Source organism: Gouania willdenowi, chromosome 6, assembly GCF_900634775.1.
Source record: "Gouania willdenowi chromosome 6, fGouWil2.1, whole genome shotgun sequence".
In the NCBI taxonomy this organism is placed as follows: Eukaryota; Metazoa; Chordata; class Actinopteri; order Blenniiformes; family Gobiesocidae; genus Gouania; species Gouania willdenowi.
The window spans coordinates 19947514-19968812 of record NC_041049.1 but is presented as its reverse complement, the minus strand read 5'-3'; the positions used below and the strand labels follow the sequence as shown (position 1 = coordinate 19968812).

The window sequence follows — 21299 nt, the reverse complement described above, 5'->3', positions numbered from 1 at the left end:
CATTTAACAATGTCAGGTGGTGTATGCCTATTTTGTATGTAGGTCTTTGTGTTGTTCTTTCTTCCTTCTATTTTGTTAAAGAAATGTAAAAAAGTGAAAATAAAATATTCAAAAAAAAAAAAAAAATTACACGGACAGTTACATGGTTTAAACCAGTGTTTTTCAACCACTGTGCCGCGGCACACTAGTGTGCCGCGAGAGATCGTCAGGTGTGCCGTGGGAAATTATCCAATTTCACCTAATTGGTCTAAAAAAAAATTTTGAAAACATATTAATTATTATCTGCAAATAATATACCATTGTCGAGTGTCCGTGCTGCAGTAGTGACTAAAGGTGCGTGCACACCGAACGCGACGGAAGCGATGCCGTTGCCTTAAATCGTCCCTGATCGGTAGTTTGCACATAGTGGTGCTTTTTTGTCAGTCCATCATTTCATCGCTCCAGCGACGCGATCACTAGGGAGCTGTGTGTGTGTGTGTGTGTGTGTGTGTGTGTGGCCCCGGTAACAGGGTAGAGACAGAGAGAGAGAGAGTGTTGATGACGTCTTTTTTTTCCCTTCTTGCTCCGCTTCTACGGTTAAATGATCAACTTAACGGAGATATTAAAGGATGACTTCACTCAGAATGTGTTTGATCAGTAGTTACTGTGGTTTTAAAGAAATTTACCGCTTTAATTTTGAACCTGATACTTTGAGGAAGTAGAACAGCCTCCGCTGCAGCCGTCAGCACTGAAGCGGGAGCGGGAGGGAGGGGCTGCTGCCTCCGCTCTACAGACAGTGGAGGACGGGAGATATCGCTTCACGTCGCTTAAAAAGTTAAAATTTTTCAACTTTGATCATGCAAGTCGCGTCGCTGAGGGGGGGATAAATTGACGTTGCGTCATTTACATTGATTTTTAATGTAATCGCATCGCTTCAGTCACTTCAGTCGCGTTCGGTGTGAACCCACCTTGAGAGCGTAATCATGTAAAACTCTTCCAAAACACTAGGTGGCAGCAGGTAGCGAATTTCATTGTCCGTTGAGACAAGAGAATTAGTGAGGCATGAAAGTGACAGCTGGCGGTAAAAGCATTGTGGGTAAGCGAAACTACGGTGAAGTTTTTGAAGAGGAAAAATACCAATTCCGAACTGGGCCCTGGACAAAATTCGGACCCAGAAGAAGGCCCTAGTATGAGTGGAGGAAAGAAAGCAAAGACGGTGAGCTCGAGGCAATACAGCGAGAGTTATGTTTCATTTGGATTTACTTCCACCGGGGATGCAACGACATCGATCCCGTTGTGCTTGGTGTGTGGCGAGAAGCTATCCAACATTTTTGAAGTGGACATGTTAAGTGCACTTTTTATTTGAAAGAAGAAATACAAATGATGATAAAGTCCTTTATTCTTTGTGTTTATTTGATTCCTATTCAAGACACTTTGATGAGAATGGCTATATTGTTAATATAGGCTACAGAGTATCATTTTTTAACATGTTTGGCTGGTGGTGTGCCTCGTGAATTTTTCAATGAAAAAAATGTGCCTTGGCTCAAAAAAGGTTGAAAAACACTGGTTTAAACAATGAGAAACTTGTCGGCAAAAGACTCACCAGTGGCTGACGGTTTCAAATGACCTATTGAAAGAGCTCCCGTTTTTTAGACGTGATGACAACATGACAGGGACAGAGATGGAGACAGAAGAGTGGACTTTGTGACCCACGACTTAAAGGTTTGTTAATTTAAAATAACCATGAAATATTAACTTAATTAACTTTTAGCAGTACAAAAACGTTTTTAATATTGACTTTTATTTTTTTTTAAACCCAAACAAACTGCGACACAGTGACGTCATGAACCCGGAATCGGAAATAGCACGCTCAATACCGCGCTCATTACCGTAAGGGCCGTAATCTTAAAATTAACATTTTGAGCGTTTTGCTACACCAAATTACTCCAAAATAACTGATGCACACACTTAGGGTATTTGGAACCCGTTGAAGTACACACTCAGATTTATTTCGTTTCTCTTTGTGAGGCTGAAAATACTTTTAAGTTTGCCCATCATTACTGAAGATGAAGTCTCCAGTTGGTTGAGTTTAGCTGTTTTGAGTTAAGATTACAAAGAACGGATAAACCTCACTGTTTTTATGTTGCATCATATTCACAGAAGCCCTTTCTCATAAAGCCAACCAGATTGGCTGGTGAAATGTATTAATCTGCCACAGGTAGTCCTGCCTCATATAAGTAGAGTGGGCGGAGAATACATTAGCATTCAATAAGCAAAATTCTTTTCACTCAGGTGGCAAAAATGGTTGTCTTTGTGAGACATCTCACTCATATTACTCATAGAATCGGGGTTATATACATAACCTAATGTTCTATTTCATAACATTTGTTTTGATGTCTCACTATGGAATTACCGTAGCTCCCGTATTGCTGACAAGCTTATCGCACCCAACACCAGCCCGCAGAGCGACAACATACTGATCAGGAAAGGTGAGCCGCCCATGCCACACACGGAGCTGAAACATCCAGACAATAAAAACGGACAAAAGTGAGGACCGAGGACCAACTCGCCGCCGCACAAATATCCTGAACAGACTCTCCCCTGAACAAGGCCCAGGAAGTGGCCAAACCCCGAGTCGATGCCCTGAATTGGACGAACCTTCCCAGCTAGAAAAGCGCAAGGCACGCTGCGAAGGTCTCCATCCATGCCGCCAAATGGCGCGCCATGAATGGCACTGAACATAGGGATAGACCCAAGATCTCCTGTAGCGGTATAAACATGCTTTTTTCCATGTGTATCACAAACCCCAGATCCTCTAGGTGACGTAACAGGATACGTGTGTGCCCTGACCTCCATCTCCTACTGCGCCAAAAGCAACCAGTCATCTCGATTCGTGGCCAACAGATACCTTGCCGTCTCAGCTGGGCTACCGCTGCTTTCGTGCCCTGTACAAACACCCTTGGGCTCAGAGACAGGCCAGAGGAGAGGACCCGGTACTCATAATTGTCCCGCGAATTGGGGCGGGACAGCGGCACACTACAGCCTGTATCCCCCCCGCTATCATTTTCAGCACCTACGGCTGGACAGCACTGAGCCGAAGAAACCTTCAGGGATGATGGGCATGTCCGGGATGTCCCCCTTCTCCACCTCGAAAAGACGCTCCTGGAGGACCATGGCCCCCATCACTCTTCCCGTGGCCTGGGCCGCACAGCGCTGGACCTAGAGGCACAGGTTGGTGACCACCGACATCCCATCCCAGCAAGTTGGGTCCCGAGTCGAGCCAAAGTCATCAGAGAGTTCCACCTGGTATGCCGTGGGCAGCGAGAGGATGATCAGAGCCCTAATCGAAAGCGTCAAAGCTTTATAGTCCCTCTTCGACAGGGCTGACTGCAGGTGGTCGGACTTCCCAAGCAAGCTTGGTTTCCAGGGCAAAACGACAGTAACTCAAGGGAGCAGGTGTGTGTAGCAACCAGCAGCTCTACCTAAGGCATGCGGCCGGTCCTTCCAGGAGCGCGCCACCTCATCCAACAGCTCCGGAAAAACAAGGAGCAGCTGCCTCGCCGTACCCCTGGTTGAGGGGAGTCGCTTCCTCTCGTACCAGGACCTGGTCGCCTCCGTCACTACCGCGGGCCACGGGATGGACAGGTGGGCGGCGGTGACCCTGCAGACCTCCAACATGTCAGTGGCTAGGAGGGGAGAAGCTGAGGTGCTTCCTTCCACTCCCTTCATGGAGGTGGCAGAGGTGGTGGGCTTTTCGGCCTGCGCCGGGGACACGAAGATGTTGTCTTCCTCCTCGTCCTCTGAGATGAGGAAGTCCGAGGTCATGTCATCGTCTTACCCATAGTCCAAATGAAGAATGTCCTCTCCGGGCGTAATGACAAAGGCTATGTCAGACTGGGAACCCCAGCTGGGCCCCACACAGGTGCTCGTCTCCATCCTTTCCGCAGTGACGAATTCGGCAGAACTACCTGCGGCTGGTGAATACATTTTACGAACCAATCAGATTGGCTTTATGAGAAATGGCTTCTGTGAATATAACGTGGAAGTGTATATCCCTAGTGAGACATCGAAACAATTGTGATGAAATAGAACTCATGTTGAGCCATCAAAGTAATACCTAAATCGTTAATGGCTTTACAGCTTGTTAGTTAGTTTTTACCTGCCCAGGAGGAGGGTGTATGCTTGTTTGTGTTTTGTATATGCTTTTACATGATTGCTTAGTGTGCCTGCATGTTTTTTGTGATATTATGTACTTTTACCTTAGTGAGCTCAATACAATAGACACTTTCATGGAGAGGACAAGGGAAAAATCTTAAACAATTGCCCTGAAAATGCACATTTGCTGACAAATGAAACATGTATTTTAAGTACAGGCTGATGTATACGGTGTGGATTTGCTTGCACACAAACACAGACGAATAGTAAACCAGCATGTCGATAGTCATCTCTCTTTCTGCCTCTCTCTCTGGGAGTCCGGCGAGGCCTGGCCTAATTGAGCTGGCCTCAGGAAGCCCATCATTAGCCCTGCTGCTCCGGTCACACATGGCCACCAGATGTGAGTCCAGCCACAATGGAGCTCAAAGCGTCCCTCTTTCTCTCCATCTTTCTCTCTTCCTCTCTCATCCTTCTCTCAGTATGCCTCTCTGTCACTCTTCAGCCTAATAAATTGGCTTTTGTCTCCATGCTGCCATTGTCCGTTGAGCCTACCGCTGGCTGCCATAAGAGAAGTCATTGGGGCCTGAATGTGATGCTTTGTCCTGACAATAGACAGAAATAGGAGAGGCAGTGGAGGGCGAGGCGGGAGAGAAGAGGATGGGGGTAACTAAAGAGGTTTTCAATGAACCCTTTGGAATTTTTATGAGTTGTTTTTCTCATTTCTGAAATTTGGGACGCCAGGCAATGAAAATATACATTCTAATGCCCTCTGGTTGATCTCAGACTTTCAAATAATGGGTACATTCCAATTACCTTTTGTTCATTCTGCACCAAACCAGTTTACTAGATACTACTACCTTTTGAGAAATATAGACATTAGTTTTTTGTTCTGGTTACTAATTCAACTGTACAGTGGTAAACCTGGTTTCTGCACAACTGTTTTATCTTGTTTTGATCGAATCTCATGCGAACTTGTATGTTAGCTAAATGCAGATAAAATTACAATATTTTTTGTAATACACCAACAAATGCCCTTTTTGTCATTACCTAGTTAAAAAAATGATTACACCCCTTGGTCATATAAATTATTGATACTTGGTACAATACCATTTAGCAGTAATAACTTCCTTCAGATGTGAAACACAAACTAACTAGCATCTACAACAATATACAGGCCATTTCTCAAGGGCAAAGGCCTCTACCACCTCATTAATGTTCTTTGCCTTGCATGTTGCCTCTGTTTTCTTCAAGTCCCGTCAGAAATTTTCTATTGGATTTAATTTGAGTGATTGCAATAGCCACTTCAGAAGCTTCCAGTGCATCTTCTGCAATCCTGGTGAATTTAAGGGTATGCTTGGGGTCATCGTCATGCGGGAAGGTTCATTGTTTCCAGAACTTCAGCTTTGCCATTGACAGCATGACATTTGCACCCAAGATCTCCTGGTTGGTAGTTGACTTATATCATGGGCCTTTGCACACACAAAAAAGTTCCTTGTGCCTGAAGACACAAAACGATATCAGAGCATGACTGTCCCACTGCCACGCTTCACGGTAGGCAGTGTTTTTTATTCCTCATAGGCTTTCCTTCCTCGAGACATACTGTTCATCCACGGCCCCAAAGAGTACCAGTTACATCTTGTCGCTCCTGAGAACAATATCCCAAAACCTCTGAGATTTGTTCATGTTTTTTGGGGAGGGTTTTTTTTGCATTCTGAAGTCAACTGTTCTTGTGCTTTGGAGTAAACACATGGATTTGCCTTGGAGTTCTGGCACAGAGACCCTTATTTTGCAGTGTGTGCCTTATTGTCTGGGACCAAATTTGAGTACTTCCTTCTGAAAAAGTCCAGTCACCTTTTTTTACCTACTTTCCAATGGTTTTTCTACATCTTCCATTTCAGGTACCAGAAAGCAGTCATTGACGGCATTCCTTCTGCACTGCCCTGCCAGCTTTTCCACTGTGCCTTTTACTTTAAATGGGTTAATTTTGCCATCCAACTGTATTAACTTAAATAGTTTAATATCTTTGAATTCTTTTAATATCTGTCTCCTTGCTATTAAAGAGAAAAAAACCTCCTTTCTTGACTTTTTTTAACATTTCTTGGATTTCAAGATATTGTAAATTTGACCATTATATGGAAAGTAAAACACTTTGTCAAGTGGATATATTTTAATTATTTGGTAAAAAAAAAAAAAAAAATTGTCTGCAATCTGCCATTTTGTGTATGGCATCGTCAACTTATTCTGTGCATAGAAAATAATTGATCAATGTCTTTAAACAACCATAACAACAGCTAGTGGGCCAGGGGAAACATATTTCTCTCTCTCCTGTTATATTCTCTTCTTTCTGTCCACTAACCCCAGTCCACTAACCAGTCGAGGCAGATGGCTGCCACCTCTGAGCGTGGTTCTTATTTTATTTTTTTTCTTTATTTTTTTCTTCTACTTGTCTGCACATGCTGTCAAAGGTCAACACTACAAAAAGTGCAATCGTTTTGAGACAGCAATGCAAGTTTCGTTATTGCAATAAAATAAATCGATTTATTTTATTGCTTAATTGTGACCATCACCAGCCCTCCCTATGGAAGGGTAAGAAATCTTTTATTATAGGGAGGATATAAAAAGGGAGAGCAGAGTTACACCTAGGTGGAGGGGGAGGGGAAAGGGAGCAGGGAGGAGAGACTCAAAGTAGGAAATAGAAAGGGTGGGGAAGAATAGATTATTTTACAGTGAGGGTGAGATGTGAAGTTGTAGAACATATTGTGCTTATTATGTTGTGTAAACAAGCCAGTATGGTGACCAGTGTGAAGCTATAATGGTAGTGGCTGTGGACAGGGGGAATGAGTGGTAATACCTAAAGCAGGTATTTGGGATTAACGTGTATAAAGTTAAGCCCAGTATGAGTTTTATCCCACATCCCAAGGCGTGCCAGTGCATCGTCAACCAGTATATGTGCAAAAACCGCTACCGCAAACCCACGAACTGCCCTGGGCAGCCAAGCCAGCAGAAAGAGTGGGGGCCAAGAGCTCCAGGCCACCCCCCACGGCCGAGCAGCCACCAGACGCCCCCCACACACACATCCGAGGAAGCCCTAAGCAGCCAGGCACCCTGCGCATCCTGCCACCGACCCCAACCCCAAGGCTCCCTGCCAGCATCCCGCCCCAATCCCCACCCGACCCACCCACACCCAAGCACCCAACCCCCCGAGGGGAGGGCCCAGAGAGCCCCCCGCCCGAGACCCCGCAGAGGAGCCAAGGCCCATGCCCAGCAGACAGCCAGAGCCGCGCCAAATGGGCCCAGAGCCAGCAGGGACCGGACCCCAGGCCAGAAGGACCCAGAACGGAAGCAGCACCGAGAGCAGCGCCCCCAGGGACGACGACCACTCCCATAGTCGCTGAGGGCACCAAGGGGATGCTGTAAGTTGCTCTGCTGGCCCCCAGGCGCACCGACCGAGCAGCCCAGAGTGTGCCAGATTGCCTTCCCTTGATGTCGCCCGCGCGATGAGCCCTAGACACCCCCCCACCAAAGGACCCAGCCACACCGCAGAGCCCGGCTCGCAAGGCGCCGCCCAAGCCAGGGCCACCTGGCGCTGCACCCGCAGGCATGGTAGGGCACGGCCCCCACCATCCGCCCCGGATTACCCTCGCCAGGACCGGCCCAGCCAGCCGGCGAGGCCCGCCGGACCCCAACGGCACCACCACAGGACAGGGAACCCCCAAGGGAAAGCCCCCGGGCCAAAACCGGCCACAACCCAGCAGGACCGCAACCCCACACCAATGCCGCCAGACAGACGAGACGCCGAACCCAAAGACCCACCCCCGGGACACCCCCACCCAGACACGGCCCCCACGGGGCCCAGCGTCCCCAGCCAGAAGACCAACCACACCCAACGCGGATCCGCCAGGACAGGAGCCACCGGCCGCGCCCCCACACACACCCACCCAGCATGACCCAGAGAGGCCCCAGCGCGGGCGAGGCCCCACAACTCACCCTTCCCTCCCCCCCGAAGCTACACAAGCCGGCCCCTGCGGTCCCCCAAGTGAGCACCCGGGGAGGGGGGGCGACCCGGCTTACCGCGCCAGCGGCACCCTCAGCGAGGACGCGCCCCAGGGAACCAGGCCAAGACGCCCAGACCGGCCGGCGGAGCAACCCAACAACCCAAAACGCAAGCGCCGCCCCCAAGAGTAGCCACCCCCACCCCGGACCACCCCATCCCGAAGCCATGAACCCCACCACCCCAGGCCCCCAGACGAGGCTGGTTCTGCTGCAGGTTTTGTTCTTTTAAAAGGGAGTTGTAAATGTAAATAATTGTTGACTAAATGTCAAAATTTGACCACTATGCAACATAGCCCTGGCTTTAAAAGATAAATCATTCCATTTTTATTTTATTTAATGAAAATAAGATAAAATGGGAATGTGTGTGTGTGTGTGTGGGGGGGGATGGTGTGGGTTAAACTGTGGACACTTGGCACTACATAATCCAATTTGACGGCTGCCCTCATTTGAGACAAATGTAATTATTATGCGTGGCTGAGTTTTTTCTTATTATTGAAAAGTTAAGTCACTAATCTGTGAAGTTGTTCCTCGACTGAATTAATTCAATTAACTGGAAGCATGAGTAGAGATCAAGGTTTGACGTGTGTTTGTGTTTTTTTCTGTCTAGTTGTATATTATGCATGTATGTGCTTGTATTTCAGATATTAATGTGTAAAGCGGCCTGCATGTTTCTGACAGGCTGTATGTGCATGAAATGGTGCACAAATGTGTGCAGATTCTGTTGTGTAAGACTGTGTGAGAAAAGACACCATGTTTTCTGACTCCCACTGGAACAAGGGCTTTTATAATCCACTGAGCCGACATAATTCCACCTCACTTACAATGGATCAGTCTCTGCTTTGTCTTTTCATTATTGTTCCTATTCACATGATAAGCTGCTTCATGATTCCATTAGCATTCTCTTCTGGCCTCCATGCCATAGACACCGACATTTCAACTCCGCAGCCTTGGGAGAAAAGTTTTGACACGGCCTAGCCATTTTAAAATTAGTAACAGCAACAGTTACCCTGCAAGTGTTGTATATAGTAAACTATTCTTAATATTTGAACTTTAACAGGGTACAGTGTTACTCAGAGGTTTGGACTCGAGACCTGAGTTACAAATGTAATTTCTTTAAACTCGACTTGGACTCGAGTCACAAATTTGATGACTTTAGACTTTACTTGACAAAATTACAAAAGACTTGCAACTTGACTTAGACTTGAAAACAAATGCTTCATGACCTAACTCAGACTTGAGCCTATTGACTTGGGAATACTTGATTTCCGACGCTTCCATGACAAAAGATTTATAAAGTCTGCTAAAACCCTTGCGGGATGGCACTCATCCAAGGCAAGCTGGACTTTAATGGACAGGTCCACCTTGAAAACAAACTGAGAGCCAATCAGGAAGCAGATGAAAACATTAATCTGGCTTGAGACGTGTGCTCACTACCAGAGAAAATTATTCCAATAAAGATATCCTTTTAATTCAAAGACTATACTGTGATTAATAATTGATTTGGGAAAATTATACCTGGTTATACTATACTCAGTGTGTTTGTTTGGTTAACAGAGGAACTGGGAAAATGTTAAAATCTAAAAAGATGCAGGATTGATTTGTAAAAGCATTATATCAAATTATACCACTATTACTTGACAGATATGTACTCTGTTCAAGTGAGGGCACCCCACTGCACCTTGAACCCAAGAGGGTTAGCCTCCGGGCATGGTCCCTCGGGAAAAGCCCTCCCTTAGGCCTTGAACCGGCCACCATCAAACAGCCTCAGACAGTGCAAGGAGAGCAGACCAGGCCATGCTGCCCGCCAGGCAGCTCGAGCCATGGGGCGATACCCCTCACCAGTGCACGACCAACTGACAGTCGCCACCGCGAGAAGGAGGAACACCAGTGACACACACCTGGTGTGGTGCAGCAGCCCCCAGCCAAGGGCGCCCCCATCGGCCTGTAGACAGCAAGACAGACCCACCAGGCGATCGACAGCACCCCCAATCTCCAGAGCAGCGAGCGCCACCCCCCAGCAAACATGAAGGGCCACGCAACCCAGCCCCAGCACAGATGCCAGCATCTCTCCAGCACGCTCAGCGTGCCAGGCCGCCCCGGGCCCACACCACACACTACAGAGACCACCCCCAAGACCATTAGGAGATGAGGCCAGCACCCAGCCACACCAGAAGAAAAGAGGCAACTCCACACCCCACAAGGCCGACACAGCCTGGAGAGACCCCGTGAATGAACTTGCTTTGTAAAATGGCACGAGCTGTTGTACATTATGGACTCTTGACTTGTTAAGACTTGTAAATTTAAATTGAGGACTTTTGACAAGACTTGGACTTGAATGGCCTTGACTCGAGACTTGATTTGGGCTTGATTGTCTCAGGACTTTAGTGACATGACCTCTGGTGTTACCTTATAGAAATATACCATGTAAGATTAGCCTGAGCCTATGGAAAGGAAAGGCTGCAAGAATTGTGTCTGTCTCTGCAATCAAATAGCTTTTTGTTCATGGTACACTTTGTCTTGTGCCACCTTCAGTTTGGGAATCCATTCTTTAAAAGCACTTACTAATAGATGATGCAAAGCTTTTAGATTGATGGACAATTAACAGAGCAATCTAGCATTACAGATTTTATAGAAAGTGTGCAGAACAGAAATGTCTAAAGAAATACCTTGAGTGGCTTTATTTAAGTTTTAAGTAATGCATACATTCCTCTCTAGCTCAATGTCTGTGACTGGAGTAGGGCTGGAACAAGTCATCCTTTTACCTAACTAACCGATTTAAAAAATTAGTCGATGCAATATATCTGAGTCGATGTGTCGTTTACTTTGCATTAATGCAACAACAAGGTCTGAGTTTAGTTGTTCTGTTGAAGCACTGCTGCCCTTAATTTTGCTCTTGGACTGTTGCCTGGTTACCTAAAGAATGGAGCAGCAGAATGTGGCAAAACAAGTTGTGAAAATTAAAGTTTACAAATAAGGAGGACAGTGAATGATCATACCCACTTTACAAAAAACAGAGCACCTGAGCAATGTGTTCATCATAATGTAGTTTTATCACTTTATAGCAACGCTTTGTGCACCTCAACATGACGATCTATTTGAAGCAGCAGATACCAAAGTTTAACAACTGATTCATCTTTTTTTTTACAAATCAAAACAGTTTGTCTGTACATGTAAAACTGGGTCGAAAATGACAATGCAATTTCCGCAAGTATTTAAATTTACTTGCTTATAAAAATAAAACGACCAGTGAATGAACGTATTTCTCAGTGAGAGTGCAAAGAAGTGCAAGTGCATTTAACCAAGGGCTGTTCAGCTGTCTTTGACTTTGGGCATAAAAATCACATGTATAGTAGTCCCTTGCGATATTGCGGTTCATCTTGGTGTTTGGCGGATTTTTTTTAGTGCAGTTTTGCTTGCTTTTTTTTTAACAGCGCATGAATGCGCATTGTGTTCCTGATTGGCTAATGCTGCGTTTAACCACCAGCGACACATCCAACTTGGTGAGTTTCACAGCCTGCTGAAGCGAAGAGCTGCGCTCCTCTCACAAACATAAACAATGAAAAAAAGCCGATGTGGTTAGCGGCTAATGCTAACCACTTTTACCTGCTGCTACCACCTCCTCTCTGATTCTCCTCCACGGCAAATCCTTCCTAGTCCGGGTGGTCACACAGCTTCTACTCCATGGTTGAATGGGTGAACAGACCGGTGTCCGTGTTGACCCGACAAAAACAGGTTTATGTGAGCTTTGTGAGTGTTTAAACAAGACAGAAATGTTATTTTCTGTTTGAGAAAAGTGTGTGGTAAGGGGTTTTACAGCCTTAAAACATGTATACTAATTGTAAAAAATAAAGCTGACTACTTAGCGGATTTTGCCTATTGCTGATTATTTTTAGAACCTAACCCCCACGATAAACGAGGGACTACTGTACACTCATATAAACATAATTTTTTATATGTTGATATATGACAACAACAAATGCTAGCTGGTGTTAGACAAACTTCTATCTAGAGATGGGTACGCTTAGGGTGTACTCACACTGGCAACCAGGACCGTTCATTTAATTTCAGAAAATATGAAATTAACAGAATGTCAACAACTGTCAACAACAAACCCAGAGTTGCTGAATGGTGACGTAACGCCATACGTGTGTCATAAATTAACGTGATGATGTGTTTCTCTGTGGGAACCGAGTTGAGCTGGTGATCACGTCCGTTCTACCGTGTCAGAAAAGGGACAGGGAGGGGGGGATTCCTGCTGTGAGCTTGGAACGGCCCCAGTTGCCAGTGTGAGTACACCCTTACTCATTGTTGACCCCATTATTTGAGTAACATTCCGTTACACTTGCGCAACTGTGCAAGTGCTGCTTTTGGCAACAAAACTGTTAAACGTCACGTAAATTGAAGCGGCTGTTATGGTTGTTAAATAAATGCATTCAAAATTTAAATCTATGTTGTTGGCTATTTGTTTATATTTATGTTAAAATATTGGATGTTGATGTAATTTTACAGGATTAAAGTTTACAATTCCGGTCCGTGAGACCCGTGTCCAACGGACCCTTTGTTTTGTTTACGTTAGAGTACTCGAGTAATCGTTCATTTGGTAATTCAAGTAATCGAGTGCAGGGATTACTGTAAATTCCCATCCCTATTTCTAACTAGTATTGACTTTAAATCGTAGCTAAAAACAGTGCACGTTACCACAGCTAAATGTACTCGAATGTAACATTTTATTGTTTATTGTTGAACTCTGAAAAAAGGATTTGTTTTACCTCACTATGGCCTTTAGGGCCTATGTTACGAATCTAGATTGGATTAATCTCCGTTAGCTGGCTTCAACTAACCAAACATACCCTGTCAGACAGGAGCTGTCGTACGAACGTCGATCACCTATGATCACAACACGCTAATTCAAGCCTTGCTACATGCTCGTGCACATGAAAGGGGTGGAGATTGCAGCGTCTGACCAATCAATGGAGAGAAGACTGAGCGTCTTTACAATGAATGGAGGAACAGCTTATGAAATTAAACAAATATAATTAATATAAATCCATAATGAGAGTGAAGAGCAACAGTGAATTAGTACAGCGCACAGCAGGAGGCAGAGCTTTTTTACTCGCTCAGATCTGATCCAGTTCATAACTTGGTACCAACCAGGTTTAAAATCATGAATAATTAAAATCCATAATTAAGACCAAAGACAACCCTGTTGTTACAGAATGGGGCAGGAATGAGAACCCAGGCAGGAAGCTGCTGACACTGAGAATGCGCAAAAGCACGAGATTATTTTGTATATTAATCCATTGGATGATAAATGGATAGCGCTCAGCAGTTAAACTTTATTACAGCACACACGTGTTCCTATTCAAGGAGACCGCTATCACACACTGGGATGAGGCACATTGTGCATGTTCTTGCTGATAATGTCAGCCGCACTCTATGAATGAATTATTTACATCATGATTTCACCCGTCCGTGCATACGATCGACACACAAGCTTCATCAGCTGACTGTAGATCAATCCATTAAACATAAATCCATATCTTTCCTAAAGGATGTCATTGGTAAATGAAAGGATTGCATTTATAATTAATAATCTCCTTTCCTAAATACAGCTATCAGATGTGCACCAACCAGGATCTATTGTTCGGCTCGATGTCCCAGCACAGAATGAAAAAAGTGCAAGAAAGTTAATAATGAATAATGTTGATTATTGAGTTAAAAATGGAGAACCAGGAATCACACAAATTTCACAACTCTTGTTTGTTTTTGTTGGTTCTTACTTGAACTTTATTGACCACTGTAGACACAGTGGTAGACCACAGGTTATAAACCTGAAACAGGATAAATGCTTAATCACATAACACTCATCACACTTATTACCAGCGCTTAACAGGTTCATTTAACAGTTCCTACGTTACCAATGGATCGTGTACTTCTGGGTGAATGGTCTTGTGTCGGCCTTCCTCGTCCAGTCATCTCTCGGGACTGACTGGTTCAGGGATCACAGTTCTGCTCCACACTCACAGTCCTTGATTATGGTTCTACAACATCAGTTGTCTCCGTTTTTAACTCGGATTATTATTCAACATGATTAATTATTCACTTTCTTGGACTTTCTTCATTCTGTGCTGGGACATCGAGCCGAACATCTATCAATGGGTCGTTTTCTAAGAGATCTGATTGGTCAGGAGGCTGGGCTTTAGGACTCACTAACATCCAAGTCAGAGCAAAACCTGGTCATGACCAGGTTAGCTGTTCAACATTAATTGCCATAGTGATTAAGCTTCAGCACACACTGTAGGACAGCACACACTGATTAAATCCCGGAAGTTAGCATGAAAAGAGGTAATCTAGATTCGTAGCATACCCCCTTATTGACATGAGTTGGGCCTCTATTGAAGTAATACCTCATCAAAAGTCACATGAAATTATTTAGTTGGTTTTTTGTATGTTTATTTGTTTTGTGCAATAAAAAGAGCTCATTATTTCATGTAAATTTGTTAGTTATGCATAACCTGTAAAAAGTATGAGTTCTCTTACACAAATAATCAAATACAAAAATGTCTAGATTATTTGACTATGACTAGCGTCAAGTAAAATAGTCTTAATATTTAACTCGTTTACTATTATGTAGTTTTTTTTTTTTTACTTTTGAAAGAAAAGCTTCTTCAGATATAATGACAATGCTTACAGTGGCCCATAGATCTCTGTGGTTTCTGAAGGTGTATTATGGGCTGCTTTGGAGTTCATGGGGTTCTCCCAATATGTTGTCTCACAAATTGCATCATTGCTGGTTTCTTCTGAGCTCAGCCAATCAGTCTGTTTTTATCAGAGAATGGCAAAAAAATGTTTTGTATGCATATGTGCACGTGTGTGTGCGTGTGTCTCTGTTCACGTGTGACTAATATGATTTCAACATGAAGCTAGCATTGTGTGTCATTTTGAAGCTCACTTCTGTCTTTTCTTACTACAATTGGGAAGCAAGATATCATTTGAGTTATTTTTTGTTGTTGTTGTGCATGTGTGGGTTTGTGTTTGCGACAATGGTACTGTAATCTATTTATCTAATGTCAGGGTCCCTGACAATGCAACTCGAGTGTCAAGGTTGGCAATGACAGTTGCTATGGCAATGCTGGCAAACAGATCTCACAGATCTGGGCTCCCTTTCTCCTTTCCTAAAGATAGGCAGGCTATGGGAGACAGAAGAGCAAAGAGGCATGTCTTTTTTTTTTTTCCCAGTTGAGTGCTTAGTATTGATCAATAATCGAACCCATGTTGCTCAGAAAAGAAGTCTAATGCACTTTCGACCCAAACTAGAAAGAAATGGAAAAAGTGAAAAGCGCATAAAGAAACCTCTACAGTGTGTCACAGCAGAACAATAAACTAGGAGCGGCTGAGATGAGAAGACGTGGAGCACAAAAAGCATGGTTTTAAGAACAACTCAATTAGACCTCTGCTGTAAGAAAAGATCCACGGCCATCATAACACCTGTACTTGCACACATGCAGCTTTACCTGCTTGCTCTGTCATGCAGGAGGGAGATCAGTTAAGTGAAACGTGTTGAGCCCTCTCAGGTAATTACATCTCCATGCTAATGTCTAATTAGACAGCTCAGAGGGGACTCATCTGCACTGCATTAATTAATACATTCAATCCGGAACATGCATGCCTCCGCGCACAGACAGTAGCGAGCACACTGCAGCACACACAGTCAAGCATTCAAGCAGCAGGATGTTTTGTGTGTGATTGCCAGGCAGGCTACTGATTTAAGTTAAGATGAAGTCCTTTTTAAATAAATTCAGCCATCAAGTCGTATACAACCTGCCAAGTACCTGGTCCATTTAGATCAGAGCATGCGTCAAACTCAAGGCCCGTGGGCCAAATCCAGCCCTTTACATCAGCGGTTCCCAACCTTTTTTGTCTCATGTTCCCCCTGAGCCTCTTTTCAAATCATAAGTCTCTTTTGCAGCTGGAACGACATAGTAATTCATACATGTTTTACCCTTCCTTGATATGGGTTCTTGTAATTTCCAGTGAGCATACTGGTAAATTACTACCATGGTGCATCATGTAAAGTAATTTCTTTTGTTGTAAATATTTTCCCAATGATTTAGAAAATAAACATTCTAAAGTATTAACTACTGTATCAGCCATGTCTTTCATTGGTCTGTAGAATGATGAGGCGGAAATGGGAGTCTTTCATTGGTGAAGCATTTTTGTTGATATATAAATATGCATACAAAGCTGAACAGTCTTCTAGCATTCTGACATTTTACAGCTAAATATAAATTGTATTTAGGGTGGTACAATTCGTCTTTAGTAGTAAAACTGAGAAAATAATTAATTTCAAGTGTGCATTTCATAATGTAAATTGGTGAATGTATTGGCTTAATTTGGTGAGCACTGTCTGGGAGTAATAAATAGGTGTACATGTAGCCCTGGTTGGAAAACTGCTTTAGAGCATCCAAATTGGCCCTCAGAAGAAAGTAGACATAAATAATTGTATAAATTACCAATTAATCCATTCCCTCAATATACACACAATAAATGAAACTCTCCCCCCCCCCCCCTTATAACCTGTGGTCCACTTGTAGTCAAACTGGCCCATATTTGGCCCCTGAACTGAAATGAGTTTGACACCCCTGAAACACAGGAGAGAGGACAAAAACATGTAGGACTAGGACTATTAGGTGAACCTGCAAACATCACAAAGCGAGGCCTCTTCTTTTGATTTACTTTGGTAAGAGTAAAAGTTAAGACTAAAGCAAATTAAAAAAAATTGTATTTGAAAAATAATATTCAAAGAGAAAGACTTAACGCAGTATTCTTAAAGGAGCCACTAATCTTACCTGGATTATAGTGCTTCCGGAGCTGAAAAAAAAATGAAGACAATGTGTGTTGAAAATTCTATACAGTTAAAATTATATTGAATAATGTTATGGAAACAACAATTTTTTCAGTTAATGTATTGAAAGGGCTACAAAAAACAACAAATTTGATATCACATGATCATGTCGGTTAACACATGCTAATTGCTCATTTCTTGCAACATATCAAGCAAGCATATTAAGCTGGCATGTTGGCAGTTAAATAAATCATTGTGTAATTGTAATGTCATTATTTTTTAGGTTAACAAATGGTTTTGTCATAATTTTAGTTGAAGTTAATGTCATTAATCACCATTACCCTCTGTAAGAAACAACAATTTATTATTTTAATATTTTTTTTTTTCTAAAACTATAGGGAGCCATGACAAAAGAGTCAAGAAGCCACATAAGGCTCCGGAGCCGCAGGTTGCAGACCCCTGTCTTAACGTAGGACAAAACACTTCATTCTGACCTTTTAAAAGCATCTGAATGGACTTGTTGTTCTGTTTGTTACTTGTGCAAAATGTGCGTTAAAAATATGTCATATTTGCTTATGAAAACTCGTTTCATGGGTCGCTTCACTGAAGTACATCATTTAGTTTGCATTTTTCACTCATAATGAAAGTTGATTCTGTAATATAGGGGAAAAAAACTTAACGCCTGATGTGAAGCTCTCCTAAATTACCGATCAGTAGATATCTCTTCTCTGCAGTGCAGGCATTTGTAATGAATGGGTGTGCATAAAAACACCAACAAAAGGCTGTTAAGCTTGCCAAGCCACGAGGACTCCCCATCTCCATAGAAAGCTGCTGGACACATTATTGTGATAGCTGGTTTTGGCGTAGAGATTAATTTTGACCCTAATTTCAACCCATGTCACCCACGAGGCTGCTAAAATTGCCTGACGGCACCCTGCATTGTGTGTGTTTGTGCACGCCTGTACAGTCAATGTGTGTGTGGCAAACTACTGACCCCAGGCTTTTACAGTAGTGATGAAAGGTAACTGCGCTAATTCACTGTCCTACTGTGAACGTCTTGTGTAATTAAGGCCAACTTCTCAGACAGGTCATGCCTCAATGTTGCCTCTTCATTTTAGCAGCTCTGAACGCTATAGCTTATTTAAAGGGTGTGAATGCGTGTGCACACTTCGAAGAATCATTAATTTTCCCTACTGGGATTTACAGCTCTTACTTGTTTACGTGTGCATTTGCATGTGTGGACACATGTACACACGCACGCACAGACGCAGTAAAAATAAATACTGTCAATAAGAGGCTTTATTTGACAACAAACATGTACCTGTAATTGTTTTACAATGTCATTGACAAAAGCAAACCTCAGACAAATATTCATATATTTGTAACTCTTAGAAATGTAATTTTTTTTTAAGTAGTGCCTGTAATTGCAGCCATTTTATCTAAGGAATATTATATTTATGTATTACCTCAGGACCACTTTTGTTCTGCACGTGGGTCACTTCAGGGTCACATTCAGTTCATTCTCTAAACCTATTGAAGTCACATTTAAGATGGACAAGCGTACAAAAAAATCAGATTTATCCCCAAAAAATGTTTCAAATTCACCGGTATTCTTGTGTATGCGCACAACTGTGGAGCTTTTAGTGCCATTTTTCTCAATAGAGACTCGTAACAAATGTAGGGACTTTATCTTGTATTATTGGAGAGTTTTCTGATGTTTGAATCTGACTTCAATGCATGTATCAATCTGTAGTTACTGTCCTCAAAAGCAGTGGCTGGGGCAGACTTGGTCACGGACGTCCCCATTGAGTCTACGTGGACATCCATGGAGTCCATTCCGCCCGAGTATGTTTGGGCCTTTAGACTGTTGCTTCAGCACGTTGGTCTTCCTTTCTTGGCTTGTTTGGCTGTGTTACCTTTGTGCCTACGTCGCTGCGATGGGGACTTTTCCTGCTGGAAAGCCCGCCATTGCAGTTTTCTACCGATAGAACATGAACGCGCATCGACTTTAGTCAGGTAACCAATAGTAACGCCCCCAATCACCTCATAGACCACTTTGTTTGTAAAAAGATCTCTGATTGGCTAAAAAGTAGCATCACGCTTCTGGATTTCTAAAGCTCAAATACAGAGCCAAGAGAAGGAGCAGAGGTCCAGTGTCCTCCCAGAACACTTTGAATTACAATATACTGTACTTATTTTTGAACAAATGAAGCTATAATTACAAACTGCAGCTTTAAGACCTGCTATCTGAACGTAGCTTTATTCACCCTGCTACAGCTGCGAACAATGACACATCAGTATCGGTTCTTGAACCTTTCTCTCCTGTCACTCTCTCCAGTTAAGCTGACATACTCACACACATACAACAGGTGTTGGTTTTGACAATTTGTTCTTGTTTTTTCAACATTATGCTAAAAAAAAAGGTCTGTAGAAATAAATCTGAGATCATTTCTCATCAAGTTATCCAGAAAACCTTGGTTACTTAGATTTTCCTTACATGCTTCCACTCCCTCAAAATGGCATCTTAATCCTCATATTTCCTAGTAATGCTTCCAGTAGAGAGTCCCATTTAAATCTGAAGTTTACTGAGAAGAAGAAATAGATATTTTACACAATGCGTGTGTGCGTTTTCAGAAAAGCGTAGTGCTAAAACAAAGGGGTTTAACTGAACTATATCTGTCCCACATGCAAAAGCATCTGATACAACTCAGATTACCCCTAATGTTAATGATTACTATTTAGCTACTTTTTGTGTGAAGCAGGTGCAAAGCAGACCTAGCTCAGTGGCAAGCCAGCATACATTTTGCATAAGAAGTTCAAACAACACATTTTACAACCCCAAATTTGCACTAAAATCATTGGGAGGTTCTGGCCTTCTGTCTTGATTATGCTTAGTCTTGCCATTGCTTATGATTTAAGTGCAACCAAACCACGTATTTTGTGGTTTGAGGGTGACATCAAATACTGATTGGGTTTGCTCACTTTACATCAGGTTTTTATTTTCGTTTTAAAAATGCAAGATTGATTGTTATTCTAGATTTTGACAAATTTAGTTTCTACTTTTAGCATTAAAATATCTGCACAGTAATGTGCATATGCAGATATGAGAAACAGCCCACATCATCAGCAAACCCTAACATGCAGAAATCTGCTTGCTATTTAAATCCATTTAAATCAGTGGTTGTAATTATGCTAATTATGCTGCTAACTTCCTCTCTGAAGTCCACACATACAAAGACAACTGTATTGGATGATGGAGTGTGTGAACAAGCTTGTCAACTTATCTGACACAAGCTAATTATTCCAAAGGGTGCTCCAGTGTTTGCATGTAGGCCGCACTATTGGAGCTGCTGCTGGTTTTTAAGGTTGCAGCTCCTCTGTAGGTGAACCCTGCAATGTGGTTATCTATAAAATTGTGCCGAGCATTTTGTAATGATTATTAATTTTCATAGAAGTCACTGTGTTTAGTCATGTTTGTTCTTCCACTCAAAAGTTTGTGCGTATGTTGCTTCATTGCAGATATGGTCAAATATAGACATTCCCTGTCACACAAATGCTTATATGTATTCCATTTGACAAGCTTGGTTTCTCTTTTGATCATGCTCACTGATGTTTTATTCTAACAGTTGTGTTTTGCTTCATATATTGTTTCAAAATTGCCTTGAATAATTGTACAGCCCGGCACACAACAAAGCTGCTTTAGTTTATAGTAGTGTGCGTCATCACTTTTTTGGGATTAAACGTGTGATTTGTATAAAAGAGGGAACACAATACATACGTACATGAAAATATTCATAATAACTCGGCTATTGGCTATTAGAGCAGCGTATTGATCTCTGAGCTTCTAAAACTGACATGCCTGTATGCAATTTCTTCCTATTATATTAACCATTGATTTCCTGTCCATCTGTGTGTCTGACTGTCTATCTGTCTGTCCATATGTGTGTTGTATCTCTGTCTGGTATTCTAACTGTCTCTCATTTTAAAACAAAGGCAATTGCTCGTGCCTAAAACTGGCACCTTCAGAGTTACCAGCAGGATGAAAGATTAATCCTGTCTCAAAGTGCCAACAGATCTGATTGACTGCTTGCAGATTTGTTGGTCATGACACAACTTCACACCGTCATTCCTCCAAACTTGTGTTGCTCATGAGTAGGAGGAATGGATGCGTGTGAATCATCAGAGGCCGACAGACACGATTCCTGCAAAAATGTTTCACTTTTTGATTTACAGACTTCCAAATGATGAGCACCCCACTGCTTCTGTG

General features: G+C 42.9%; 1 long non-coding RNA gene across 1 annotated transcript; it reads left to right on the top strand.

Moving 5' to 3' along the window:
* The first annotated feature begins 825 nt into the window (after positions 1–825).
* On the top strand, positions 826–19828 carry LOC114465843 (uncharacterized). Its single transcript, XR_003674349.1, has 3 exons — positions 826–1195; positions 12697–12703; positions 19792–19828. It is a non-coding gene; the product is annotated as an uncharacterized LOC114465843 (long non-coding RNA).
* Positions 19829–21299: the final 1471 nt, after the last annotated feature.